The sequence below is a fragment of the Oncorhynchus masou genome, unplaced genomic scaffold (assembly GCF_036934945.1).
Source record: "Oncorhynchus masou masou isolate Uvic2021 unplaced genomic scaffold, UVic_Omas_1.1 unplaced_scaffold_5924, whole genome shotgun sequence".
Lineage (NCBI taxonomy): Eukaryota > Metazoa > Chordata > Actinopteri > Salmoniformes > Salmonidae > Oncorhynchus > Oncorhynchus masou.
Window position 1 is genome coordinate 148 of NW_027012347.1, and position 19,673 is coordinate 19,820.

Genomic DNA, 19,673 nt, shown 5'->3' on the forward strand with positions numbered 1-19,673 from the left:
GGGGAGGGGAAGAGAGGGGAGGAGAGGGGAGGGGAAGAGAGGAAGAGAGGGGAGGAGAGGGAAGAGAGGAGAGGAGAGGGAAGAGAGGAGAGGGAGAAGAGAGGAGAGGGAGAAGAGAGGAGAGGAGAGGAGAGGGAAGAGAGGAGAGGGGAAGGGAGAGGAGAGGGGAAGAGAGGGAGAGGGGAAGAGAGGAAGAGAGGGAGGAGAGGAGAGGGGAAGAGAGGAGAGGAGAGGAGAGGGAAGAGAGGGAGAGGGGAGGGAGAGGAGAGGGGAAGAGAGGGAGGAGGGGAAGAGAGGAGGAGGAGAGGGAAGAGAGGAGAGGGAGGAGAGGGAAGAGAGGAGAGGGGAGGAGAGGAGAGGGAAGAGAGGAGAGGGGAGGAGAGGGGAGGAGAAGAGAGGAGAGGGGAAGAGAGGAGAGAGAGGAAGAGAGGAGAGGAGAGGGGAAGAGAGGAGAGGAGAGGGAAGAGAGGAGAGGGGAGGAGAGGGGAAGAGAGGAGAGGGGAGGAGAGGAGAAGAGAGGAGAGGAGAGGAGAGAGGAGAGGGGAAGAGAGGAGATGGGAAGAGAGGAGAGGGGAAGAGAGGAGAGGGGAGGAGAGGGAGAGGGGAAGAGAGGAGAGGAGAGGGAAGAGAGGAGGGGAGGAGAGGGGAGGAGAAGAGAGGAGAGGGGAAGAGAGGAGAGGAGAAGAGAGGAGAGGAGAAGAGAGGGGAAGAGAGGAGAGGAGAGGGAAGAGAGGAGAGGGGAGGAGAGGGGAGGAGAAGAGAGGAGAGGGGAAGAGAGGAGAGGGGAAGAGAGGAGAGGGGAAGAGAGGAGAGGGGAAGAGAGGAGAGGGGAAGAGAGGAGAGGAGTAAGAGAGGGAGAGGAGTAAGAGAGGAGAGGGGAAGAGAGGAGAGGAGAAGAGAGGAGAGGGGAAGAGAGGGATAGAGAGGAGAGGGGAAGAGAGGAAGAGAGGGGAGGAGAGGGAAGAGAGGAGAGGAGAGGGAAGAGAGGAGAGGGGAGGAGAGGGGAGGAGAAGAGAGGAGAGGGGAAGAGAGGGATAGAGAGGAGAGGAGAAGAGAGGAAGAGAGGAGAGGAGAGGGAAGAGAGGAGAAGAGAGGAGAGGGGAAGAGAGGGAGAGGGTAAGAGAGGAGAGGGTAAGAGAGGAGAGGGTAGAGAGAGAGGGTAAGAGAGGAGAGGGTAAGAGAGGAGAGGGAAGAGAGGAGAGGGGAAGAGAGGAGAGGAGAGGGGAAGAGAGGGGAAGAGAGGAGAGGGAGAAGAGAGGAGAGGAGAAGAGGGGAAGAGAGGAGAAGAGAGGAGAGGGGAAGAGAGGAGAGGGAGGGGAGGAGAGGGAAGGGGAGGAGAGGGAAGGGGAGGAGAGGGAAGGAGGAGAGAGGAGAGGGGAGGAGAGGGAAGGGGAGGAGAGGGGAAGGGAGGAGAGGGAAGAGAGAGGAGAGTGGAGAGAGGAGAGGGGAAGAGGGAAGAGAGGAGAGGGGAAGAGAGGGAGAGGGAGAGAGGAGAGGGGAAGAGAGGAAGAGAGGAGAGGGGAAGAGAGGGATAGAGAGGAGAGGAGAAGAGAGGAAGAGAGGGGAGGAGAGGAGAAGAGAGGAAGAGAGGGGAGGAGAGGGAAGAGAGGAGAAGAGAGGGGAGGAGAGGAGAGGAGAGGGGAAGAGAGGGGAGGAGAGGGTAAGAGAGGAGAGGGGAAGAGAGGAGAGGGGAAGAGAGGAGAGGGGAAGAGAGGAGAGGGAAGAGAGGAGAGAGGGGAAGAGAGAGGGAAGAGAGGGAGAAGAGAGGGGAAGAGAGGGAGGAGAGAGAGAGAGAGGGAGGAGAGGAGAGGAAGGGAGGAGGAGAGGGAAGGAGGAGGAGAGGGAAGGGGGAGGAGAGGGAAGAGGGAGGAGAGGGAGAGGGGAGGAGAGGGAAGGGGGAGGAGAGAGGGAAGGGGAGGAGAGGGAAGAGAGGAGAGAGTGGAAGAGAGGAGAGTGGAAGAGGGAAGAGAGGAGAGGGGGAAGAGAGGAGAGGGATAGAGAGGGAAGAGAGGGGAAGAGAGGAGGGGGAGAGAGGAGAGGGATAGAGAGGGGAAGAGAGGGGAAGAGAGGGGAAGAGAGGAGAGGGGAGAGGAGAGAGGAAGAGAGGAGAGGAGAGTGGAAGAGAGGAGAGTGGAGGAGAGGAGAGGGAAGGGGAGGAGAGGGAAGGGGAGGAGAGAGGGAAGGGGAGGAGAGGGAAGAGAGGAGAGGGATAGAGAGGAGAGAGAGGGGAAGAGAGAGAGGGGAAGGGAAGAGAGGAGAGGGAAGGGAAGAGAGGGGAAGAGAGGGGAAGAGAGGGGAAGAGAGGGGAAGAGAGGAGAGGAGAGGGGAGGGGGAATGTTAATGCGTTCAATAAGGGGGTTAAGAGAAAATAACACGAGGTCAAGCAGGTCAAGAGATCTCAGAGAGGAAAGTCCTGTGACACATGAAGCTGGATAGATATGAGTAACAGACGGGTCGTACTTGTCAAAGCTGTACTGTGCCATGCGGGCAATGAAGGTGGCCTCTCCCACCACCTGCGCCATCCTTCCCAAGGCCTCCCCAGCAGCACAGCGCAGGATGGGGTTTGGGTTGTCCAGAGCGCCCATCACCAGCGCCAGGGCAGATTTACGAACCTCTTCAGGACCCAGGGTGGACTTGTTCTCTGCCAGACCCTACAGGGAGGAGAGACGATTGGCTGGTTCATTGGGGAAGAGAGGACAGGATACATTGTAGGGCCCCTCCTGGACGGTTTCTCTCCAGGAACAGGGTTGGAGTTAAAACCTACAGGAGGGTTTCTCTCCAGGAACAGGGTTGGAGTTAAAACCTACAGGAGGGTCTCTCCAGGAACAGGATTGGAGTTAAAACCTACAGGAGGGTCTTTCTCGAGGAACAGGGTTGGAGTTAAAACCTACATGAAGGTAGCTCTATGAACAGGATTGGAGTTAAAACCTACAGGAGGGTCTCTCTCCAGGAACAGGGTTGGAGTTAAAACCTACAGGAGGGTCTCTCTCCAGGAACAGGGTTGGAGTTAAAACCTACAGGAGGGTATCTCTCCAGGAACAGGGTTGGAGTTAAAACCTACAGGAGGGTCTCTCTCCAGGAACAGGGTTGGAGTTAAAACCTACAGGAGGGTTTATCTCAGGGTTGGAGTTAAAACCTACAGGAGGGTCTCTCTCAGGGTTGGAGTTAAAACCTACAGGAGGGTCTCTCTCCAGGAACAGGGTTGGAGTTAAAACCTACAGGAGGGTCTCTCTCCAGGAACAGGGTTGGAGTTAAAACCTACAGGAGGGTCTCTCTCCAGGAACAGGGTTGGAGTTAAAACCTACAGGAGGGTCTCTCTCCAGGAACAGGGTTGGAGTTAAAACCTACAGGAGGGTCTCTCTCCAGGAACAGGGTTGGAGTTAAAACCTACAGGAGGGTCTCTCTCCAGGAACAGGGTTGGAGTTAAAACCTACAGGAGGGTTATCTCTCCAGGAACAGGGTTGGAGTTAAAACCTACAGGAGGGTTTCTCTCCAGGAACAGGGTTGGAGTTAAAACCTACAGGAGGGTTTCTCTCCAGGAACAGGGTTGGAGTTAAAACCTACAGGAGGGTTTCTATTCCAGGAACAGGGTTGGAGTTAAAACCTACAGGAGGGTCTCTCTCCAGGAACAGGGTTGGAGTTAAAACCTACAGGAGGGTTTCTCTCCAGGAACAGGGTTGGAGTTAAAACCTACAGGACGGTAGCTCTCCAGGAACAGGGTTGGAGTTAAAACCTACAGGACGGTAGCTCTCCAGGAACAGGGTTGGAGTTAAAACCTACAGGAGGGTCTCTCTCCAGGAACAGGGTTGGAGTTAAAACCTACAGGAGGGTCTCTCCCAGAACAGGGTTGGAGTTAAAACCTACAGGAGGGTTCCTCTCCAGGAACAGGGTTGGAGCTAGAACCTACAGGAGGGTTTCAGGAACAGGGTTGGAGTTAAAACCTACAGGACGGTAGCTCTCCAGGAACAGGGTTGGAGTTAAAACCTACAGTGAGGTCTCTCCAGAAGGCTGAGAAACCTACAGGAGGGTCTCTCTCCAGGAACAGGGTTGGAGTTAAACCTGTTATGACTTCCAGCTCTCCAGGAACAGGTTGGAGTTAAAACCTACAGGAGGGTCTCTCTCCAGGAACAGGGTTGGAGTTAAAACCTACAGGAGGGTCTCTCTCAGGGTTGGAGTTAAAACCCTACAGGAGGGTCTCTCTCCAGGAACAAACAGGGGTTGGAGTCCTTGAGGGTCTTCCTCGGTGGTTGGAGTTAAACCCAGGAGGTCTCTTCCTCCAGGAACAGGGCTGGCAGTTAAAACCTACAGGAGGGTCTCTCCAGGAACAGGGTTGGAGTTAAAAACCTACAGGGAGGGTCTCTTCAGGAACAGGGTTGGAGTTAAAACCTACAGGAGGGTCTCTCTCCAGGAACAGGGTTGGAGTTAAAACCTACAGGAGGGTCTCTCTCCAGGAACAGGGTTGGAGGTTAAAACCTGCAGGAGGGTCTCTCTCCAGGAACAGGGTTGGAGTTAAAACCTACAGGAGGTCTCTCTCCAGGAACAGGGTTGGAGTTAAAAACCACAGGAGGGTCTCTCTCCAGGAACAGGGGTTGGAGTTAAAACCTACAGGAGGGTCTCTCTCAGGGTTGAGTTAAAACCTACAGGTTTCTTTCCAGGAACAGGGTTGAGTTAAAAACCTACAGGAGGGTTTCTCTCAGGAACAGGGAACAGGAGGGTTCTGTGAACAGGGAGTTAAAACCTACAGGAGGGTTTCTCCAGGAACAGGGTTGGAGTTAAAACCTACAGGAGGGTCTCTCTCCAGGAACAGGGTTGGAGTTAAACTACAGGAGGTCTCTCTCCAGGAACAGGGTTGGAGTTAAAACCTACAGGAGGTCTCTCCAGGAACAGGGTTGGAGTTAAAACCTACAGGAGGGTCTCTCTCAGGCTGGAGTTAAAACCTACAGGAGGGTCTCTCTCCAGGAACAGGGTTGGAGTTAAAACCTGCTAGGGGAGGGTCTCTCTCCAGGAACAGGGTTGGAGTTAAAACCTACAGGAGGGTCTCTCCAGGAACAGGTTGGAGTTAAAACCTACAGGAGGGTCTTCCAGGAACAGGGTTGAGTTAAAACCTACAGGAGGGTCTCTCCAGGAACAGGGTTGGAGTTAAAACCTACAGGAGGGTCTCTCTCCCTGATACATATCAGTCAATGGGGCGGCAGCGTAGCCTAGTGGTTCGAGCGTTGGACTAGTAACCGGAAGGTTGCAGGTTCAAACCCCCGAGCTGACAAGGTACAAATCTGTCGTTCTGCCCCTGAACAGGCAGTTAACCCACTGTTCCTATGCCGTCATTGAAAATAAGAATTTGTTCTTAACTGACTTGCCTAGTTAAATATTTGTTTATTTTTTATTTCACCTTTATTTAACCAGGTAGGCTAGTTGAGAACAAGTTCTCATTTGCAACTGCGACCTGGCCAAGATAAAGCTTAGCAGTGTGAACAGACAACAACACAGAGTTACACATGGAGTAAACAATTAACAAGTCAATAACACAGTACAAAAAAGGCGAGTCTATATACATTGTGTGCAAAAGGCATGAGGAGGTAGGCGAATACCTATAAAGGTAAAATAAAATAAATATATAAATAAAAATACACAGTCCAATGTGCTCCCATCTCATATCCAAGAGTAAGCTGCCACTACTGGAAAGGCTTTGTGTTTAGGAGATAAACAGGAGTTAAAGGCCTCACCTTGAGGGCGCTCAGGACAGCGGTGAAGATGTTGAGCTGGACAGCCTGCTGTCTGACCCCCTTGGCCTGTTTAATACACTCTGCAAAGTGGTCCAGCATCTGCAGCCTAGGGGAAGAGAGGGAGGAGAGGGGGAGGAGAGGGGAAGGAGAGGACAGAAAAATGTGAGAGATTAATAAAAAAACTGTTTCCCAAACCTCTCCTGAAGTACCCCCTGGCCAGTCCCAAACCTCTCCTGAAGTACCCCCTGGCCAGTCCCAAACCTCTCCTGAAGTACCCCCTGGCCAGTCCCAAACCTCTCCTGAAGTACCCCCTGGCCAGTCCCAAACCTCTCCTGAAGTACCCCCTGGCCAGTCCCAAACCTCTCCTGAAGCACCCCCTGGCCAGTCCCAAACCTCTCCTGAAGCACCCCCTGGCCAGTCCCCCTGTTTGTAGTTTCCCAAACCTCTCCTGAAGTACCCCCTGGCCAGTCCCAAACCTCTCCTGAAGAACCCCTGGCCAGTCCCCCTGTTTGTAGTTTCCCAAACCTCTCCTGAAGTACCCCCTGGCCAGTCCCAAACCTCTCCTGAAGTACCCCCTGGCCAGTCCCAAACCTCTCCTGAAGAACCCCCTGGCCAGTCCCAAACCTCTCCTGAAGCACCCCCTGGCCAGTCCCAAACCTCTCCTGAAGTACCCCCTGGCCAGTCCCAAACCTCTCCTGAAGTACCCCCTGGCCAGTCCCAAACCTCTCCTGAAGTACCCCCTGGCCAGTCCCCCTGTTTGTAGTTTCCCAAACCTCTCCTGAAGTACCCCCTGGCCAGTCCCAAACCTCTCCTGAAGTACCCCTGGCCAGTCCCAAACCTCTCCTGAAGTACCCCTGGCCAGTCCCAAACCTCTCCTGAAGTACCCCTGGCCAGTCCCAAACCTCTCCTGAAGTACCCCCTGGCCAGTCCCAACCTTCCAGAAGTACCCTGGCCAGTCCCAAACCTCTCCTGAAGTACCCCTGGCCAGTCCCAAACCTCTCCTGAAGTACCCTGGCCAGTCCCAAACCTCCTGAAGTACCCTGGCTGAACCCAAACCTCTCCTCATACCCCTGGCCAGTCCCAAACCTCTCTCCTGAAGTACCCCTGGCCAGTCTTAAACCTCCTGAGGTACCCCTGGCCAGTCCCAAACCTCTCCTGGAAGTACCCCCTGGCCAGTCCCAAACCTCTCCTGAAGTACCCCGGCCCAGTCCCCCCTGTTTGTAGTTTCCCAAACCTCTCCTGAAGTACCCCCTGGCCAGTCCCAAACCTCTCCTGAAGTACCCCCTGGCCAGTCCCAAACCTCTCCCTGAAGTACCCCCTGGCCAGTCCCAAACCTCTCCTGAAGTACCCCCTGGCCAGTCCCAAACCTCTCCTGAAGTACCCCTGGCCAGTCCCAAACCTCTCCTGAGTACCCCCTGGCCAGTCCCAAACCTCTCCTGAAGTACCCCCTGGCCAGTCCCAAACCTCTCCTGAAGTACCCCTGGCCAGTCCCAAACCTCTCCTGATGTACCCCCCTGGCCCAGTCCCAAACCTCTCCTGAAGCACCCCCTGGCCAGTCCCAAACCTCTCCTGAAGTACCCCCGGCCAGTCCCTGTTTCTAGTTTCCCAAACCTCTCCTGAAGTACCCCCTGGCCAGTCCCAAACCTCTCCTGGTACCCCCTGGCCAGTCCCAAACCTCTCCTGAAGCACCCCCTGGCCAGTCCCAAACCTCTCCTGAAGTACCCCCCATGGCCAGTCCCAAACCTCTCCTGAAGCACCCCTGGCCAGTCCCAAACCTCTCCTGAAGTACCCCCTGGCCAGTCCCAAACCTCTCCTGAAGCACCCCTGGCCAGTCCCAAACCTCTCCTGAAGTACCCCCTGGCTGGGTCCCAAAGCTCTCCTGAAGTACCCCCTGGCCAGTCTCCTGGTTGACACCATCTAGAAGCAGCATAGCTGATTCCACTACTGAAAGGCCTGGACACCTCTGAAGACCGAGACAAACATTATTAGATTATCCTAGGAATGTCAGTTGACCAGGACCAGGTCTCTGACATGTTTTAGGGGTCAGAGTTCGGACTGACAGGTAGTCTCACCTGTGTTTAAAGGAGACATGAGGGAACACCACTCGAACAGAGCGACGGAGGCGTCGATGACAGAAACGCCAAGGGGGAGGGGCCCAGGCATGGCCTCACGACCGTGCCCTCAGGTAGATGGAGGAGGGTCGGGAGCCCGCAGAGCGCCACTGCCTGGACGCACTGTTGGGCTGGAGCTACACACACACACACACACACACACACACACACACACACACAATTAACAAAAGCAGGGGGTGTATTCAGTGATGTGAAACGTCCTGAAAATTGCAGATAGAAATAGAATAAACAGATCGGGACACGATCTAGCTGGACAGAAAACCACGAGGTTCTACACAATGTATTTCTATATGAAAATTGTGTCATGTTCCATCCGCTGGGAGTCATCAATGGGGGAGATGGGCACTTCGCTTTACCGTAACCTCTAACCTTTACAGTAGGTCAGTTACCTGGTCCCTCATAGACTTGTGGTCAGTCTCCTGTAGCCAGGACCCCATCAGAACACTGTCGTCATAGTGACAGAGGGAGCGTAGCAACGCAGGTGGTGGTGGGCATGAGCTATCAGTCAGTGTGAACTTGCCACCAGCTCTCCAGCAGGGCATTGAAACTACCTACAGAGGAGAGTTGGAAAGTTAAGGGATGTCTCCCGGACACAGACTGAACATACGCTTGTGCTCCAGGACTAGGCTTAAACCGGGGTGCGGTAAACCAGCCCTATAGGACTAACACCTCAACACCAGTGGTTGGATCGAAGCCTAATTAAGAAGTCTGGTAATATTTCCTCCAGTCGGTACCTTCGTATGTCTTCGGGGGAAGCAGAGCCAAGATGTCGTAGAGTCTCAGCCTCACCATAGCTGCACTGGCTTTCAGATGGGTGCCATGCACCTTGATGACCGACGGGACACTGAGGATAAACAACAACATAATAAACAACAACATAATAAACAATAACAACATAATAAACAACAAAATCATCATAAACAACATAATCATCATAAACAACAACATAATAAACAACAACATCATCATAAACAACATAATAAACAACAAAATCATCATAAACAACATAATAAACAACATAATAAACAACAACAAAATGATAAACAACATAATCATCATAAACACCATAATAAACAACATAATAAACAGCAACAACATAATCATTATAAACAACAACAACCGGTCGGGAGGGGAGGGGATGTACCCCCCCGCCCCCAGGTCAGTCAGTCAAATCAATCATACTCACTGTGACATCATGGTCATGGCGCACTCGATAGGTGTCATCAGCCTGCGGATCACATCCTCTGTCAGCAGCTCAGGACAATGGGCCACAAAGCTACGCATGGCTTGAGGAGAGAGAAAGAGAGAAAGAGAGAAAGAGAGAAAGAGAGAAAGGAGAATGAAAAGGAGGAGAGGAGGAGAGGGAGGAGAGAGACAAGGGGGAGAGGAAGAGGGGAACAGAGGAGAGGGGAGAGAGAGAGGGGGAGAAGAGTGAGAGAGAGGAGAATGAAAGGGAGGAGAGAGGGAGGAGAGAGACAAGGGGGAGAGGAAGAGGGAACAGAGGAGAGGGGAGAGAGAGAGGGGGAGAAGAGTGAGAGAGAGAGGAGAATGAAAGGGAGGAGAGGAGGAGAGAGGGAGAGGAGAGAGACAAGGGGGAGAGGAAGAGAGAGGGAGGAGAGAGACAAGGGGGAGAGGAAGAGGGGAGAGAGAGAGGGGGAGAAGAGTGAGAGGAGAGGAGAATGAAAGGGAGGAGAGGAGGAGAGAGGGGGGGACATTTCAGATAAAGCAAAACTCCTTGGGATCCAGAGTGACAAGCCACACATGACCGTAGTGAAGAGCATGTCTCCCTACCACAGAGTGCCCCAGCACGTCCCTCCAGTGTAACCTGCCAGGTGAAGCTGTCTCCTCTAGTCTTCTCTGCCTCCATCTCTTTCTGGGAACGGGGGAACACATTCCTCCACAGCAGCAGCATCTTGGGAAGGTGATAGCGGACCAGGGACGGGCCTGGACACCGCGTCAGGTTCACAAATAACAAGTGTTAGGACAGGCGCTGGAGACCAAACAAGTTGTCGTGTTGGGCCATTACACCCTGTCAATGTGAAGAAAGATAAAACACTCTGGGCTGCTTCAGCTGACTGGGAGGAATGAAGAACGACACAGAACATATGGAGGAGCAGCTGAAAAACCAGCTAAATGTAAGGAGACAGAACAGTGGGCCAACTGGGGCCAGCATGGGGCCTCAGCCTGGGTCAGTAGGGGTTAGGGGTTTGGTGTTGGACTAGGGGTTTGGTGTTGGACTAGGGGTTAGGGGTTTGGTGTTGGACTAGGGGTTAGGGGTTTGGTGCTAGGGGTTAGGTGCTAGGGGCTTGGGGTTAGGGGGTAGGGGTTTGGTGCTAGGGGTTTGGTGTTGGACTAGGGGTTTGGTGCTAGGGGTTTGTTGTTAGGGGGTAGGGGTTTGGTGCTAGGGGTTAGGGGTTAGGGGTTTGTTGTTAGGGGGTAGGGGTTAGGGGTTTGGTGTTCGGGTAGGGGCTTGGTGTTCGGGTAGGGGCTTGGTGTTCGGGTAGGGGCTTGGTGCTCAGGGGTAGGAGCTTGGTGCTCGGGGGTAGGAGCTTGGTGCTCGGGGGTAGGAGCTTGGTGCTCGGGGGTAGGAGCTTGGTGCTCGGGGTAGGAGCTTGGTGCTCGGGGTAGGGGTTTGGTGCTCGGGGTAGGGGTTTGGTGCTCGGGGGTAGGGGTTTGGTGCTCGGGGTAGGGGTTTGGTGCTCGGGGGTAGGGGTTTGGTGCTCGGGGGTAGGGGTTTGGTGCTCGGGGGTAGGGGTTTGGTGTTAGGGGCTAGGGGGTAGGTGTTAAGGGGCTAGGTGTAGCAGTAGGGAACTAACTCACCCAGAGACATTAGTGCCCCCAGCAGCAGCCATCCAGCCTGGGTTCTCTGCAGAGAAAGACGGCTGTTCTGGGCTGCTGTACGGAGCAAATCCTCAGCTATGCTCACCACCAGCTAGAACAGAGAGAACAGAGAAAGATTAGAGTATATACCACCAGCTAGAACAGAGACAGATTAGAGTATATACCACCAGCTAGAACAGAGAGAGATTAGAGTATATACCACCAGCTAGAACAGACAGAGATTAGAGTATATACCACCAGCTAGAACAGACAGAGATTAGAGTATATACCACCAGCTAGAACAGACAGAGATTAGAGTATATACCACCAGCTAGAACAGACAGAGATTAGAGTATATACCACCAGCTAGAACAGACAGAGATTAGAGTATATACCACCAGCTAGAACAGACAGAGATTAGAGTATATACCACCAGCTAGAACAGACAGAGATTAGAGTATATACCACCAGCTAGAACAGACAGAGATTAGAGTATATACCACCAGCTAGAACAGAGAGAGATTAGAGTATATACCACCAGCTAGAACAGACAGAGATTAGAGTATATACCACCAGCTAGAACAGAGAGAGATTAGAGTATATACCACCAGCTAGAACAGACAGAGATTAGAGTATATACCACCAGCTAGAACAGAGAGAGATTAGAGTATATACCACCAGCTAGAACAGACAGAGATTAGAGTATATACCACCAGCTAGAACAGACAGAGATTAGAGTATATACCACCAGCTAGAACAGACAGAGATTAGAGTATATACCACCAGCTAGAACAGACAGAGATTAGAGTATATACCACCAGCTAGAACAGACAGAGATTAGAGTATATACCACCAGCTAGAACAGACAGAGATTAGAGTATATACCACCAGCTAGAACAGACAGAGATTAGAGTATATACCACCAGCTAGAACAGACAGAGATTAGAGTATATACCACCAGCTAGAACAGACAGAGATTAGAGTATATACCACCAGCTAGAACAGACAGAGATTAGAGTATATACCACCAGCTAGAACAGAGAGAGATTAGAGTATATACCACCAGCTAGAACAGACAGAGATTAGAGTATATACCACCAGCTAGAACAGACAGAGATTAGAGTATATACCACCAGCTAGAACAGAGAGAGATTAGAGTATATACCACCAGCTAGAACAGACAGAGATTAGAGTATATACCACCAGCTAGAACAGACAGAGATTAGAGTATATACCACCAGCTAGAACAGACAGAGATTACAGTATATACCACCAGCTAGAACAGACAGAGATTACAGTATATACCACCAGCTAGAACAGACAGAGATTAGAGTATATAACACCAGAGAGAATAGAGAGAACAGACAGAGATTAGAGTATAACACCAGAGAGAATAGAGAGTACAGACAGAGATTAGAGAATATAACACCAGCTAGAACAGACAGAGATTAGAGTATATACCACCAGCTAGAACAGACAGAGATTAGAGTAGATACCACCAGCTAGAACAGACAGAGATTAGAGTATATACCACCAGCTAGAACAGACAGAGATTAGAGTATATACCACCAGCTAGAACAGACAGAGATTAGAGTATATACCACCAGCTAGAACAGACAGAGATTAGAGTATATACCACCAGCTAGAACAGACAGAGATTAGAGTATATACCACCAGCTAGAACAGACAGAGATTAGAGTATATACCACCAGCTAGAACAGAGAGAGATTAGAGTATATACCACCAGCTAGAACAGACAGAGATTAGAGTATATACCACCAGCTAGAACAGAGAGAGATTAGAGTATATACCACCAGCTAGAACAGACAGAGATTAGAGTATATACCACCAGCTAGAACAGAGAGAGATTAGAGTATATACCACCAGCTAGAACAGAGAGAGATTAGAGTATATACCACCAGCTAGAACAGACAGAGATTAGAGTATATACCACCAGCTAGAACAGACAGAGATTAGAGTATATACCACCAGCTAGAACAGACAGAGATTAGAGTATATACCACCAGCTAGAACAGACAGAGATTAGAGTATATACCACCAGCTAGAACAGACAGAGATTAGAGTATATACCACCAGCTAGAACAGACAGAGATTAGAGTATATACCACCAGCTAGAACAGACAGAGATTAGAGTATATACCACCAGCTAGAACAGACAGAGATTAGAGTATATACCACCAGCTAGAACAGACAGAGATTAGAGTATATACCACCAGCTAGAACAGACAGAGATTAGAGTATATACCACCAGCTAGAACAGAGAGAGATTAGAGTATATACCACCAGCTAGAACAGACAGAGATTAGAGTATATACCACCAGCTAGAACAGACAGAGATTAGAGTATATACCACCAGCTAGAACAGAAGAGATTAGAGTATATACCACCAGCTAGAACAGACAGAGATTAGAGTATATACCACCAGCTAGAACAGACAGAGATTAGAGTATATACCACCAGCTAGAACAGACAGAGATTACAGTATATACCACCAGCTAGAACAGACAGAGATTACAGTATATACCACCAGCTAGAACAGACAGAGATTAGAGTATATAACACCAGAGAGAATAGAGAGAACAGACAGAGATTAGAGTATAACACCAGAGAGAATAGAGAGTACAGACAGAGATTAGAGAATATAACACCAGCTAGAACAGACAGAGATTAGAGTATATACCACCAGCTAGAACAGACAGAGATTAGAGTAGATACCACCAGCTAGAACAGACAGAGATTAGAGTATATACCACCAGCTAGAACAGACAGAGATTAGAGTATATAACACCAGAGAGAACAGAGAGAGATTAGAGTATATACCACCAGCTAGAACAGAGAGAGATTAGAGTATATAACACCAGCTAGAACAGACAGAGATTAGAGTATATACCACCAGCTAGAACAGACAGAGATTAGAGTATATACCACCAGCTAGAACAGAGAGAACAGACAGAGATTAGAGTATATAACACCAGCTAGAACAGACAGAGATTAGAGTATATACCACCAGCTAGAACAGAGAGAGATTAGAGTATATACCACCAGCTAGAACAGAGAGAGATTAGAGTATATAACACCAGCTAGAACAGAGAGAACAGAGAGAGATTAGAGTATATAACACCAGCTAGAACAGACAGAGATTAGAGTATATAACACCAGAGAGAACAGACAGAGATTAGAGTATATACCACCAGCTAGAACAGACAGAGATTAGAGTATATACCACCAGCTAGAACAGAGAGAGATTAGAGTATATACCACCAGCTAGAACAGAGAGAACAGAGAGAGATTAGAGTATATACCACCAGCTAGAACAGACAGAGATTAGAGTATATACCACCAGCTAGAACAGACAGAGATTAGAGTATATACCACCAGCTAGAACAGAGAGAGATTAGAGTATATACCACCAGCTAGAACAGAGAGAACAGAGAGAGATTAGAGTATATACCACCAGCTAGAACAGACAGAGATTAGAGTATATACCACCAGCTAGAACAGAGAGAGATTAGAGTATATACCACCAGCTAGAACAGACAGAGATTAGAGTATATACCACCAGCTAGAACAGACAGAGATTAGAGTATATACCACCAGCTAGAACAGAGAGAGATTAGAGTATATACCACCAGCTAGAACAGAGAGAACAGACAGAGATTAGAGTATATAACACCAGAGAGAAGAGAGAGAGATTAGAGTATATAACACCAGAGAGAACAGAGAGAGATTAGAGTATATACCACCAGCTAGAACAGAGAGAGATTAGAGTATATACCACCAGCTAGAACAGAGAGAACAGACAGAGATTAGAGTATATAACACCAGAGAGAACAGAGAGAGATTAGAGTATATACCACCAGCTAGAACAGAGAGAGATTAGAGTATATACCACCAGCTAGAACAGAGAGAGATTAGAGTATATACCACCAGCTAGAACAGACAGAGATTAGAGTATATACCACCAGCTAGAACAGACAGAGATTAGAGTATATACCACCAGCTAGAACAGAGAGAGATTAGAGTATATACCACCAGCTAGAACAGAGAGAACAGACAGAGATTAGAGTATATAACACCAGAGAGAACAGAGAGAGATTAGAGTATATACCACCAGCTAGAACAGAGAGAGATTAGAGTATATACCACCAGCTAGAACAGAGAGAGATTAGAGTATATACCACCAGCTAGAACAGAGAGAGATTAGAGTATATACCACCAGCTAGAACAGAGAGAACAGACAGAGATGAGAGTATATAACACCAGAGAGAACAGACAGAGATTAGAGTATATAACACCAGCTAGAACAGAGAGAGATTAGAGTATATACCACCAGCTAGAACAGAGAGAGATTAGAGTATATAACACCAGCTAGAACAGAGAGAACAGAGAGAGATTAGAGTATATACCACCAGCTAGAACAGACAGAGATTAGAGTATATAACACCAGAGAGAACAGACAGAGATTAGAGTATATAACACCAGAGAGAACAGAGAGAGATTAGAGTATATAACACCAAAAGAGAACAGACAGAGATTAGAGTATATAGCACCAGAGAGAACAGAGAAAGATTAGAGTATATAACACCAGAGAGAACAGAGAGAGATTAGAGTATATAACACCAGAGAGAACAGAGAAAGATTAGAGTATATAACACCAGAGAGAACAGAGAGAACAGACAGAGATTAGAGTATATAACACCAGAGAGAACAGAGAGAGATTAGAGTATATAACACCAGAGAGAATAGAGAGAACAGACAGAGATTAGAGTATATAACACCAGAGAGAACAGACAGAGATTAGAGTATATAACACCAGAGAGAATAGAGAGAACAGACAGAGATTAGAGTATATAACACCAGAGAGAACAGAGAGAGATTAGAGTATATAACACCAGAGAGATTAGAGTATATAACAACAGAGTGAACAGAGAGAGATTAGAGTATATAACACCAGAGAGAACAGAGAGAACAGACAGAGATTAGAGCATATAACACCAGAGAGAACAGAGAGAGATTAGAGTATATAACACCAGAGAGAGATTAGAGTATATAACACCAGAGAGAACAGAGAGAGATTAGAGTATAACACCAGAGAGAGATTAGAGTATATAACACCAGAGAGAATAGAGAGAGATTTGAGTATATAACACCAGAGAGAACAGAGAGAGATTAGAGTATATAGCACCAAAAGAGAACAGACAGAGATTAGAGTATATAGCATCAGAGAGAACAGAGAGAGATTAGAGTATATAACACCAGAGAGAACAGAGAGAACAGAGAGAGATTAGAGTATATAACACCAGAGAGAATAGAGAGAACAGACAGAGATTAGAGTATATAACACCAGAGAGAATAGAGAGAACAGACAGAGATTAGAGTATATAACACCAGAGAGAACAGAGAGAGATTAGAGTATATAACACCAGAGAGAACAGAGAGAGATTAGAGTATATAACACCAGAGAGAGATTAGAGTATATAACACCAGAGAGAATAGGAGAGATTCGAGTATATAACACCAGAGAGAACAGACAGAGATTAGAGTATATAACACCAGAGAGAATAGAGAGAACAGACAGAGATTAGAGTATAATACCAGAGAGAACAGAGAGATTAGAGTATATAACACCAGAGAGAACAGAGAGAGATTAGAGTATATAACACCAGAGAGAGATTAGAGTATATAACACCAGAGAGAACAGAGACATTATTGGGAGGGTTCACTGTTAAAAATCACACTTCTTTGATGTTGTTGAAAATAATAAAAAAAATGGGATAATTCAAGTCCACAAAAAAGCGTAAAACAAACCAGGAGAACACTTTTGATGTCTGAAACATGTGGATGTTTTGGTGTAGTCAACTTTAATTCCAGTGTTCACGTAGCAAGAGGCTGTTGTTTATCAGTGTCTGTGTAGTGGTGGAGTTTACACAACAAATACCCCATGGGTTGAATAAATGAATCATGATAATTATTCTGCCAGGTCGTCGTAAACTACTAAGTAGTTAACATTTAACTCAGAAGGTTTTTCGGGAAGTTTTTCCACTACCAGCAAACCTTTCATTAGCATCATCGCTAACGTTTAGCGGTAGAGTCACGCACCACCTCAATGGTGGAAAAAGGACCCAACTGTCACACGTGACTAAAATATACCTTAATAGAAAATTACTCAAGTAAAAGTGAAAGTTACCCAGTAAAATACTACCTGAGTAAAACTCTTAAAAGTAGTTTGGTTTTAAATATACTGAAGTATTAAAAGTAAATATATAAATCATTTCAAATTCCATCTATTAGGCAAACTAGACAGGCGCAATTATTTTTTGTTATTGGCGGATAGCCAGGGGCACACCAAGATCAGAGCAGGAAGGGATGTTCTCTTGATTAGTGTGTGAAATTGGGCCATTTTCCTGTCCTGCTAAGCATTAAAAATGTAATGAGTACTTTTGGGTGTCAGGGGAAAATGTACGGATTAAAAAGTATATTATTTTCTTTAGGAATGCAGTGAAGTAAAATGTTTTCACAAATATAACTAGTAAAGTACAGATACCCCCCTGCACAGACAGACGGGCATCTCGTTGCCCTTCGGCAAGTAGCAGAAAGGTCAATACGTCTAGTCGATTCCCCGCTGGGGTCAATACGTCTAGTCGATTCCCGCTGGGGTCAATACGTCTAGTCGATTCCCCGCTGGGGTCAATACGTCTAGTCGATTCCCGCTGGGGTCAATGCGTCTAGTCGATTCCCTACGTCTAGTCGATTCCCTACGTCTGAGTCGATTCCCTACGTCTGATCGATTCCCTACGTCTAGTCGATTCCCTACGTCTAGTCGATTCCCTACGTCTAGTCGATTCCCTACGTCTAGTCGATTCCCTACGTCTAGTCGATTCCCTACGTCTAGTCGATTCCCTACGTCTAGTCGATTCCCTACGTCTAGTCGATTCCTACGTCTAGTCGATTCCCTACGTCTAGATCGATTCCCTACGTCTAGTCGATTCCCTACGTCTAGTCGATTCCCTACGTCTAGTCGATTCCCGCTGGGGTCAATACGTCTGAGTCGATTCCCGCTGGGGTCAATACGTCTAGTCGATTCCCCACTGGGGTCAATACATCTAGTCGATTCCCTACGTCTAGTCAATTCCCTACGTCTAGTCGATTCCCCGCTGGGGTCAATACGATCTAGTCGATTCCCCACTAGGGTCAATACATTTAGTTGATTCCCCACTGGGGTCAATGCGTCTAGTCGATTCCCCACTAGGGTCAATACATTTAGTTGATTCCCCGCTAGGGTCAATACATTTAGTTGATTCCTAACTAGGGTCAATACATTTAGTTGATTCCTCACTAGGGTCAATACATTTAGTTGATTCCTAACTAGGGTCAATACATTTAGTTGATTCCCCACTGGGGTCAATACATTTAGTTGATTCCTCACTAGGGTCAATACATTTAGTTGATTCCCGCTAGGGTCAATACATTTAGTTGATTCCTCTCTAGGGTCAATACGTCTAGTCGATTCCCCACTTGGGTCAATACATTTTATTATATTGTTGAATTGAGTTTTAATGTCTGGATTCCGTAATTCCGTCCACGTTCTCGGCATCACAAATTGAATCGGTCTCTTAGGTGTGCACCGAGGGACATGGGTCAGATAAAGCGGGTACATACCTTCCCCTTAGAATGTGGTACTCCCAGAGGACACTGGTGCACGCCGCCCAGCAGAGCAGCCACGGCGAAGCTGTAGCCGCTGACGGCCTCTGGAGAGCTCTTCAGGTTGTTGATGCGCTCCGCACAGCGCTCCAGCAGCGGAGTCAGCTGATAGGAGCAGCGCCACGGCAACACAACGTAAACACCAGGCCGCAGCCAGACGGGCCGCCATGCTGGGGTGGAGCAGCACAGAGGAGACCGTCTCCAGGAGACCTGAGGGGTCAGGGTTACTTATGACTACCCTATAATTGTATACTTGTGAGGACCTCACATTACATTATCAAGTGTGTGTGTGTGAATAGTATATCCAGTGTGTGTGTGTGTGTGTGTGTGTGTGTGTGTGTGTGTGTGTGTGTGTGTGTGTGTGTGTGTGTGGTGTGTATAGTATGTATAGTGTGTGTGTGTACAGTGTGTGTGTATAGTATATCCAGTGTGTGTGTGTGTATAGTATATCCAGTGTGTGTGTGTGGTGTGTGTGTGTGTATAGTATGTATAGTGTGTGTGTACATTGTGTGTGTGTGTGTGTGTGTGTGTGGTGTGTGTATAGTATATCCAGTGTGTGTGTTGTGTGTGTGTGTGTGTGTGTGTGTGTGTGTGTATAGTATGTATAGTGTGTGTGTACAGTGTGTGTGTGTGTGTGTATAGTATATCCAGTGTGTGTGTGTGTGTGTGTATGTGTGTGTGTGCTGCATGGTGTGTGTTCTGTGTAATGTCCTACCAATGGAGGGTTCCTGTATGAGCGGTGAGGATGTGGCACTAAGACTCTGCACCAGGCTGCCCAGCTCTTTGAGGGCACAGACCATCACGTGTTGACTGGCAGAAACATCAGCTGCTCCTGCCTTGTTCTCTCCACTGGTGTCATTCACTACTGCCTCTGGAGCGGGAGAGGAGAGAGAAGGTGGAGGGAAGAGAGGGAGAGGGAAGGAGGGTGGAGAGGGCAGGAGGAGGGAGGAGAGGGCAGGAGGACGCAGGAGAGTGAAGGAGAGGGAAGGAGGCAGGAGAAGGGAAGGAGGATGGAGGAGAGGGAAGGAGGGAGGAGAGGGTAGGAGGGAGGAGAGGGAAGGAGGAGGGAGGAGAGGGAAGGAGGAGGGAGAGAAGAGAGAAGAAGAGAGAGACAGGAGAGGGAAGGAGGAAGAGGGGCCAAAGTAGTTTTGAGCACATTGTCAAGATGACTCATTGTATTATCGTTTAATAAACTTCAAGGAATCTCTAGCTAGCAGGCAACCTCTGGCTAACAGGTAACAGGCAACCTCTGGCTAACAGGTAACCGGCAACCTCT

At 48.5% G+C, this 19,673-nt stretch overlaps 1 pseudogene; it reads right to left on the reverse strand.

Annotated features, from left to right (window-relative positions):
* Window positions 1-2,460: 2,460 nt before the first annotated feature.
* LOC135536297 (HEAT repeat-containing protein 5B-like) lies at window positions 2,461-19,554 on the reverse strand (annotated as a pseudogene).
* Between the last annotated feature and the right edge of the window lie 119 nt (window positions 19,555-19,673).